This window comes from Cyanistes caeruleus, chromosome 3 (genome assembly GCF_971803275.1).
Source record: "Cyanistes caeruleus chromosome 3, bCyaCae1.hap1.1, whole genome shotgun sequence".
Classification (NCBI taxonomy): Eukaryota; Metazoa; Chordata; class Aves; order Passeriformes; family Paridae; genus Cyanistes; species Cyanistes caeruleus.
The window spans coordinates 45,357,388-45,366,980 of NC_141703.1; the positions used below are offsets into that span (position 1 = coordinate 45,357,388).

Sequence of the window (9,593 nt, forward strand, 5' to 3'; positions counted from 1 at the left end):
TTTCTTGAATAAAATTGACAGATATGGTTTGAGCAATACAAGACACTGGGAATGGATTGGGGCAATATTAATCTTGCTGACATTAGGGATGATGAAACACTGGAATGTCCTTTTTTGAGTAGGTTTGAGTACTGCAACAAAAATAAATTAATAAAGGACAAGCAGAGTTCTCAATTCAAATATTGTTTTCCTTCAGAATTTTTCTCCTACCTGCTATTAATTTGCTTCATAAAATGTCCATGTAAGTCATCTGGAAGACTGTTTTTCTTTGGCTCTAATTAGTACAGGCTTTTTCTCATATGTTCCAACTGCTCTGTGTTTGCCCATCTCAGGCAAAACCACCTTGAGCAAAATCACTTTGTGACTCCATCACTCTTGAGAGAAAAATCATCTTTTGAGTAAAAGTCTTGAGTAAAATCTGGTCCTTTGAATTATGACGTCCTTTTGGAATCAGTATTCCACCTAAGTTTTATTTTTCAGTAATTTCCATTTAATTTTTTTTTTTTTTTTTTTTTTAGGGAAAATTGAATTTTCAGTCTCAGAAAGTGAAGGCTTTAGTAGTTCAGCATAATACATCAATCCTTTGTGGTTTTCATAAAACTACCATTGTTTTCAACTCTGTGTATGTGTATATGCCATTAGAACTATTCTCAGTTTCTCTGGAAAGAAAGTCATCTAAAGCTTGTCCTTTAGCTTCATAGAGAAAAATAAAATTATTTTCAAGACAATGGAATTCTACTTTTTTTTTCTCATTTTGTCTTCATTTTCTATTCACAATCTAATTCACATTTATATTCTAAAAGATTTTTAGGTCAAGACATCCACTGAACAGTGCCATGCTAGTCAGACCACTAGTAGTAAATACTTCATAGAGGAATCAAACTTTAGCCCATTATTGTGAAGGTCATCACACTGCACAGAGTTATTACCACTCAGTAGGCCTGTTCGTGTATGAGCCCACAGTGAAGCTATTTGAAAGAAAAGCATCCTTCACATTCTGCCACTGATACACCCATTCCTGCCAGAGACACTGCCAAAAGAAAAGCCATGTCTCTGACACTCAGCACCAGTCTGTCAGCCTTTATTCAATCCTTTCAGACTAGCCTATTTGACATCTCGGCCTTTTTTATGTCTTCTTTTTCTGGGGAGTTAAAATTCCCTTTCCATGCAAAAAAGAATGTTGATCTATTTTAAAGACCATCCACTTTGTTGTGTCACAAATGAAGACAGTAACAACACCTTGAGTCCTAGGTAAGGCAGTCCACACTGTGACATACTGAGAGGATCCATCTGCTAGGAATGCTGTGTTTAATTTGTGGGGGGAGACTAGGACAGCAGTGTCCCTCATTTGGAAAGAGTAGGACCGAAAGCTCTGGTGAAGGCATCCTCTGTAGATCAGAAGACTCCAATTCAAAGCATTTGTCGCACCAGTTTTGGCTTGACCACCTTGTATCATTCACCCAGACTTGATATTTCTCTTTGTACCTATGATCCAGAACCTTGGCATAGGCATGGGCATAACCATAGGAGGTTTGATCTGGTCTGGTTTTGCTCTGATACAGCTCCCAGCACACATAGTCATGACAGGATGCGGCAGCTGCATGTGGTACATGAGAAAGTGCTGGAAGGATCTCTGTAAATGTGCAAGAAGGTTTTCTCAGGATTCTCCCTACATCTGTCAAAGGACACATGATCCTAATATTTGTAGAATTTGCAAAAGACCTCCTGATGGACACAGGATAGGAGTCTAGTGACTTCCATGGAAAGCTCTTTAACTTCAGGATACAGAGTCCTTTCTGAATTGGTACAGAATTCAGCAATCAGTCTTTTGAGACACTTGGTATTTCCATCAAGTCAATTTGCCACTTTTTTAATAGTAGCCTTCCTGAGAAAAAGGGTGGTTCAGTTATTCATTAGGTAGAAGATGGTAGCTACAATTCCTTAGAAATTTCATAATTGCAAACATAGGAGAGATCAGTGCTGTAAACTGAGAGTACAGCCCTTAATCCCCTTCTGAATTTAAATTATAATTTATTTCTTTAATTTTAAAAGAGTGTGTTATTGTTGTTTGGTATTTGTTTCTGTTTTCTTGTTGATTTGTTTTGTCAGAAATGGTTGTACTCAATACCTTGTACATAGTGATCGGTTTTATATTGCTGGAGCTGAGAAACTAATCCAGAAACAGGAACAGAGGAGAAGAAGCAGAATTTGAGACTCCTGCTTTCAAAGTAAATAGGTCACTCATTGGGCTATGAAATGAATGAATCTTAATTCAACAGTTCAATCAAAGTAACTGGAAGTGTGCAGACAGTGCCTCCAGGCAGGTTGTTAGGACATGTACATGGCAGATGCAGCAGAGAAAGAAGGGGAAACTGAGCCTAGGCACTACATATGGGTATTTTATTGTGTAAAACCTGTTCAGCATTATCTCCATAAGTGAAATTGCTTGTACCTGTTATTGGCAGGCGTTAGGCACTTTTAAAATGTCTGTGAGAAAAGAGTGAAAGAATATTTATTTAGACCTGCAATGTGCTGAATTCAATACTGTCATCCTGCACATGCTGAGAACTAGAACCCTAGAGAGCTCCCTTCATTTTTCAGATGGTTGAACATCTAGCAGGTTTCAAGAATATGATGATCCAGGATAACAGAATAACACAAATGCCACTTAAACATTTTGCTATATCTCAGCAGAAGCCACTGTACTGGGTACTTATTTACTGTTGTAGTAACTGTCACTGGGAGAACAAATTATAATTATTAAAACTGAATATCACTTTAAGATCCCACATGAAATAGGAGATTGAATATCTGATTTCTACATCACATAATGGAAAGTTCTGTAAATACCATTTAAATGGCACAAGAGATTGCATTACCAAAATGACTAGAAAATTAAATGATATCTAAACTTTTCTCTCATTTAATTATACTTCATAAATCTTCACAACGAATTTGGTTTATTGGAGAGTCTTCATGTTTAGATTTTATGTTACAGAAGTTGTAATAGACTTTAGATTAAACTTAGATTAAATTTAGACTTTAGATTAAACTAAAGTATTTCTCCAAAAAGAGAAGTAAAAAAGAATTTTGTTACCTGAATATGCTTGTACAAAGGAAACTGCTTTTACAAGCCGGTTGGAATTAGTTGTGCGAACAAATCCAGACTAGAGTTTCACATCAACATACATAGCTTTAGAAAAGGTAACATCACTATCATTACTTTTCTTAGCAGAAGGTCACCTTTTTCTGTGTTTTTTGCTGACAAAAAAATCCCTTCAAGTTCCTTCCATTTTTGAAGACAAAATATAGTCACATGAAACCTCTTGCTCTTTTCCCTCTCAAAACATAGGGCTGTTGTTTAGGTGCTACAAGAAGCTGCTCTAATTATTTTCTACAAGTGTACCATTAGCCTGGGAACAGCTAACTGCCTTTAATTGCTGGAAACAGCTGGGTAATTAATGCTACCCAATTAGTATAAACACTTTATAATCTTCTTTGAATCCTCCTGTGACCCTCTTGGGTATCATACCTCACAATTTGAAAACAGAACTGGAGGAGAAGTTCTGAAATCTACTATTAAAGTCAGAAAATTTAATTTCTGGCTGACAGAAATTTATACATCCCTCATCATAGTCACTCCCAGTGCTTATTATTATGATTATTTATATAGTTGTAGTTATCATCCATTGTGTCATGTTTGTACATTGCTGAGAACAAGTAGCTTGTGTCCAGAAATACTCAGCATATAAGAATTTGATTATAGTCCATAAATCCAGTGATTAGTCCATAAATCTGTTTGCTTGTCTGTAGCAAATCTCCGAGGAGATATCTCCAGAAGAGATACAGGCAGTTCAGGCCTTTCAGGAGGAAAGGGAACTTTATGGGGAATGCATAGCATTGGGAAGACTTGATGAAAACATTGTGGGTTTTTTTCACCATAGCTGTGAAGGAAAGGAACTAATAAAATTCAGCATTGTCCATAAAGTTAGGGTTTACTTTGTAGTCTATATTTCTACTGATGCTCTCCCAACTTTTCCTTGGTGTTGTCTGCACTGGATAGTACAGTAACAGAGTAAAGTTACCTAAGTTTTCTGAAAATAAGATGAGATAGTGTCTATTCAGATGCGAGAGTATGTCAGGCTGTGATAAGCCAAGAAACTGCCCAAACTTCTCTATTTTTTTCCTAAGACTAGCTCATGCAAAGCTAAATTGGTTTTAGCTGAAATACTCTGTAGTCTGAGCTCTGTGTATGTTTGGACCACACAGTTATAGGCTCATGGCCAAAACACTGAACCAGAAATCAGAAAAACTGTTCTTTCCTGTGTATGTCTTATGCTCCCTCAAAAACATAAGGAAAACACTGAATTTCAGTCTAACATTTTCTAGTGATAACAAAGTATGTACATATATACCTGAAAATAATTCAGTTACTCAGGACTTTTTATATCTAATCAAATACTGATATGCCTCATTGTGAATGTCCAATGGGATGAAGTACAAAGAAAGACTGCACTGGTAGGTGGGAATGAAAGTGATTAAATATTGTTTGAAGGTTGCCTATTAGAATGAGAATTAATGAAATTCACAGTAAGTCATTAGAAAGAAAGCCAGGAAGCCAACCTAACTTCCATAATCAATAGTTGGTTAGACTATCAGTGACCCATAGAATTCTTATTTGTTGAGTGCAAAATTATGTCTGAAGAGGAAGCTCTTAGTAGAAAACAAGAGAGGAATTTTCAGAGCCCACAAATTATAAAAATGTATAGAAATGTAAACAGGATGTTGCTAACATTCAGTTTGGTCGTTTAGGTTTTTAAATATATTCCTCTGAAACTCCAATAATCTGTGTAACACACACTTGAGAACAAAATATCTGTGAATTGTGTCAAGTTTATTTCTAAAACCTTTTGTTACCTTCTTTATAGCCTGACAGTACTGCCCTTTGGCTTACTTCTTTTATCTTGATTTAAACTACATTGTCATATAAATCCAAGCCTATATTAGGTGAAAGAAATATAAACAAATAAAATGTTCAGACAAACATATAAAACTGCATTAATTTGTCAAGAATGCTTTACCTCACAAATCATGCACTTATTTTGTGAAAAAAGAAATAACAATTTTAAAATGTAATTTAAGTAATGAAGTAAAAAAGTAAAATCAAGGAAAAGATAAATTATGCTGTCTACAATTAACAAAGCAGAAGAAGTGGCAGAAAGCACTTTAACAGTATAAATGGGTCTATTGAGTAATAGACAGATATAAAGTAGTTGTTTACAAACCTGTAAATTTTACTGTGTTGTAGTTTTCTACAATGTGAAAGGGTAAGATTTATGAGCAGTCCTAATTTATTAGACTAACAAGTGTTTTCTGTAATGATATCCTAAGCCAACATAAGAACATAAGAATAAAGTTATGTGAATCTACTAAATGTAAGACAAATTCTCAAGAGAATTTAGCAATAAAAAGGATAGCAACCACCTTTTCAAAATTTGCTAAATATAAATAATAGCTGTTATTTCTAGTATATAGAATCTACCACACAAAAATATTTTTGTGACTCAAAATAAGTTCTTTATTACAATGACCAGTAAAATGGCCAACATTATCTTTGAATTTAATTTCTTTAGTTTTTATTGGAAGAAAAATTACTAAAAGGATTGCTCTTGGATGAATTTACTGAAAGTTAATTAATCATTTCATATTGCTGCTTGCCATTACACCAGAACAAGTATTGCGATTGACATGTGACATGTTGTCATGGTGTGACTTTACCTTTAAGATGGCTTTGGGAGCTAAGGAAGTTGAAGCTGCTGGGGGCTGATGGGAGTCTTTTCTCCTGACCAATTATCGGTCATTTATAAGAATTGACAGCAGTTTTGACCATTAAAAAGTGAGATCAACTTGTGAACACCCCCTTAAGATGTAAAGTCAGAGCAACGCATGTACTGAACTTTTGCAAACCTTTAAAAATATACTGTATATTTCCAAGAAGACTGATCACCTTTTTCTGGATTCTAATGCCATTGTACATTGTATGTTTTTTGTCCTAAAAAAACTTATCAATGATGCACTTCTGTATTAATTGATAGGAGGAGAACAAATGCATAGAATATACTGCAAGAGAGATTAAAAAAAAAATAAAAATAATAAAAAAAGAAACAACCCTATATGTCCAATGAATGAACATCTAAATTTTATCCGCAAACTTTGTTTTATTTTTAATAACATTTTAGCCACTGTAGTTTTGTCGTCAACTGATGTCTTTTAACTTTATTGAACTGGGGTAGTAAGACAAATATTATGATGTTAAAAATAATAAAAATAATAAATATATTATCTTTCATTAAAATAAGATCAACCTAAAGTAATAAACTTGTTAATATCCAAGACACCAGTTTTCAGTCAGAGTCTAAGCAACAGAAACATCTTCCTGATACTTGGCTGAATCAGAAGTGAATTGTTCTCCTTGCTGCCTTAATTATACTGAAATGGCCATCTTTTACCTTCCTTCTAGCCTTTCCTTGCCTGTGTGTATCCTACTGTATCACTGCAGTACAGAGTATCCCATTCTTGACTCTTCGAGATGTACAGGTAGGCCTAAACAGAGCAGAAAATTGAAAGAAACTAGTATCTGGATATTTTAATATATTAATATGGATTAAATTCTACATTTTCACTAATGATGATGGGAGCTTTAACATGTAGACCATCTAAGGAATACACCTACATTTAATTGGTTTAGTCTGTCCTAATTTGAATCTGAAATCCATGCTCTTTTTCTTCCTTTATTTTTCCTCTTGTCCAGGCCCACTGTAAGAAACAAGTGACACTGTCTCATTCTTTCCCTTGAAATGGAGAATCTGTCAAACAAGGAGAGGCTGAGAACCGGGTCTGTTGAGGCTGAGAAGAAAAATCTCAGGGCAGAGTTTATCAACATCTGATGGGTGAAATAAGGATGAAGCCACACTCATCCTAGTAGCATCCAGTAACAGGCAGTTATTCTCCTGTGAGAAGAAATCGTCACAAATATAAAATAAATTCCACCTAAATGTAAAAAGCCCTTCCTTACTGTGAGAATGATTGAAAACTGGTATAGACTCCAAAGAGATGTTATGGAATTTCCATTATTAGAAATATCCAAATCCCAGCTGGACATGGCTCAGGAGAAATGTGCTCTAGGTGACCTTGCTTTGAACAGGGGGATTGAACCAGACAACCTCCACAGGTCCCTTTGGACCTCAACTGTCCTGTGATTGAAAGTAGTACACTATTTTAGCAGAAACGAAAAATGTATGTTGCTAAGGCTCATATTGTTTTTCAACTGTCCTTTAGGTAGGATAAATATCTTTAACTGCTATGAATCATAGAAAGTTAAATGAATTACTGCTTTGTGTTTTGGTTTTGGGGTTTTGTGGACTCTCTTCTTGATTGTTTGATTTCATTTGTTTCCAGTCTATAATGTCAGACAATCCAAAGGGATGATATGTTGGTTAACTATCATAATTTAGAGGGGAGGGGGAAGAGGAGGAAAAATATACACTGCATAAGCAGTATTATCAAATCTGTCTTGTCTTAATGTGAATACATATTTACTTATGCACTCAGTTATTCAATTTGGAGCCTGAGAAATTATAAACAATTTGTAATTTCTTTGTGGTAGTATCTGTTGGAAACCTGAGATAAAGATTTGAAAGGGTATCTGAGTAAAGAGGAAGGTTTTAGATGTACCTGTATATAAGAAAATGTGGATAAGTATATTTCCTTCTGATATATTTCGATTGTGATCTTTCATATATAGTTGAAAGTATTGCAGAATTTAGGGTTGAAACAGATGCCCTCCTATTCTCTTGGTACAACATTTGCCATTCAGTTTAAATACTGCTTGGAAAACTTTTATATACTTAAGGTTGAAACAAATTTTTGTTTCTGTCTGATTAATTTTGAAGTTGTCCACTTCATAGTCCATCCAAAAATCATTATCTCAGTCATGAGAAGATAGCAATTTCCTCTTGTATCCAATTATTTGCTATCATTGTCCTTTGAGTCAGACAAATGCTACCAGAATGTTAATCCATGTTTAGCAACACAAGCCCTGGGGGTTGTCTCAAGCTAGACTTCTAATTTTTTTACTTAGGCAATTGACCAATCATTCCTTCAAGCAGTTCTGATCATGTTTTTATTCCTGCATACCAAATATATATGTTATGTATATTACATAAAATTTCAAATCTTCAGAACATGAGCTGGAAAAGTCTGACTCTGTATATTGCACAGCTTTTCATTAATCCTGGTACCTTTCAAATCTGTCTGTCTCATCAGTGGTTAGTGAGAGCACATTAGAAAGAATTTCACCTTAAAACACACATCTGATATTGCATCCTTGTCTTCTTTTGCTTGAGAATTACAGTGCTATTGAATACCCACAAATCACTGCCCATGCAAACTTCTGTAAAGGTGTTAAAAAGTGAAATGCTGAGAGTATTTCTGATTCAGATGCAAAGTTAGATTTCAAACATACACCTTTACTCTTCAGCTTGTTAAAATCAGAACAATGAGACTTCATCTGTGAATAGTGTAGACCTACTGCACACTGATGGCTTAGGGTGTGTGCATACTTGTTGTGGAAGTCATTGTTCCTTTGAAGTGTCTCTGTTTGCACATGACAAACAGTTACTAAATTTTGTAGGTGGTGCCCCAGCTGGCTTGAACTTTACTATGTGCTTAATTCATGTGGTTTTGTACCTGAAAAACAAAGTGAATCCCAACCACAGCATTCTGATTTTTGTTAGAGAGATTCTTACAGGACAATGAATTGTCTGTTAGGTATTCATCAGTTTAGAGGAGATGAAGTAAAATAAAAATCACAGCTGCTCTTGTTTAGAAGCTTTTATCTATTGCAGATGTATTTTTTTTCAAACAATTCTTTCATGTGCTTCACCTATCCCTACTTCCTGTGATGGCTTAGTTATTCAGGGCCTCTTTAGGTTTACAATCCTAAATAGCACTTAATTTCACCTCCAAAACAGTTTAACTCTTTCTTGCTTTGATTAATAGAAGGAATTGAAAAGTTTCTCTGTGCTGTCAATTCTCTCATCACATGTAGTGCATAATTAAAAAAGAAAGCTTAACCCAGAGATTTCAATAATTTTTTAAACTCACTCTTTGTATATTCTTTCCAACCTAGATTTCAAACAAAAAAAAAAGAGGTGAAAGAAAGATTAATGTTCTTTCCTGCCTTAAAGTACAAGTTCAAATTCTCATCTTTTAACTTAGCACTGGGCTGTCAACTCATAGCACTCATGCTTGAGAGGTTTATTTTCCACTGGTCCTGATAAAGCTGATACTGCATGGAAGAAAAGATCCACAAAAGCAGAGAAAAAGTATAACTTCACAGCGAAGTGACTCAGATATTCACCTGAGAATAAGTATTCCCATTTTCATATGTCTATCCCCAGTATGCCTTCTGCATTTGCTGTGTATAGGTTTAGTTTTTATTGATTTCTATTTGCTCTTATTCATTTAGTCTTGGGAAGTAGACAGCATGAGTTATGGAGGAATAACCTCCCATACAGAACAGAACACGGGAG

At 34.9% G+C, this 9,593-nt stretch overlaps 1 long non-coding RNA gene across 1 annotated transcript; it reads left to right on the plus strand.

Annotated features, from left to right (window-relative positions):
- The first annotated feature begins 1,285 nt into the window (after positions 1-1,285).
- Positions 1,286-7,042, plus strand: LOC111926166 (uncharacterized). The gene is made up of 3 exons (XR_002862728.2): positions 1,286-1,606; positions 6,521-6,597; positions 6,812-7,042. It is a non-coding gene; the product is annotated as an uncharacterized LOC111926166 (long non-coding RNA).
- Positions 7,043-9,593: the final 2,551 nt, after the last annotated feature.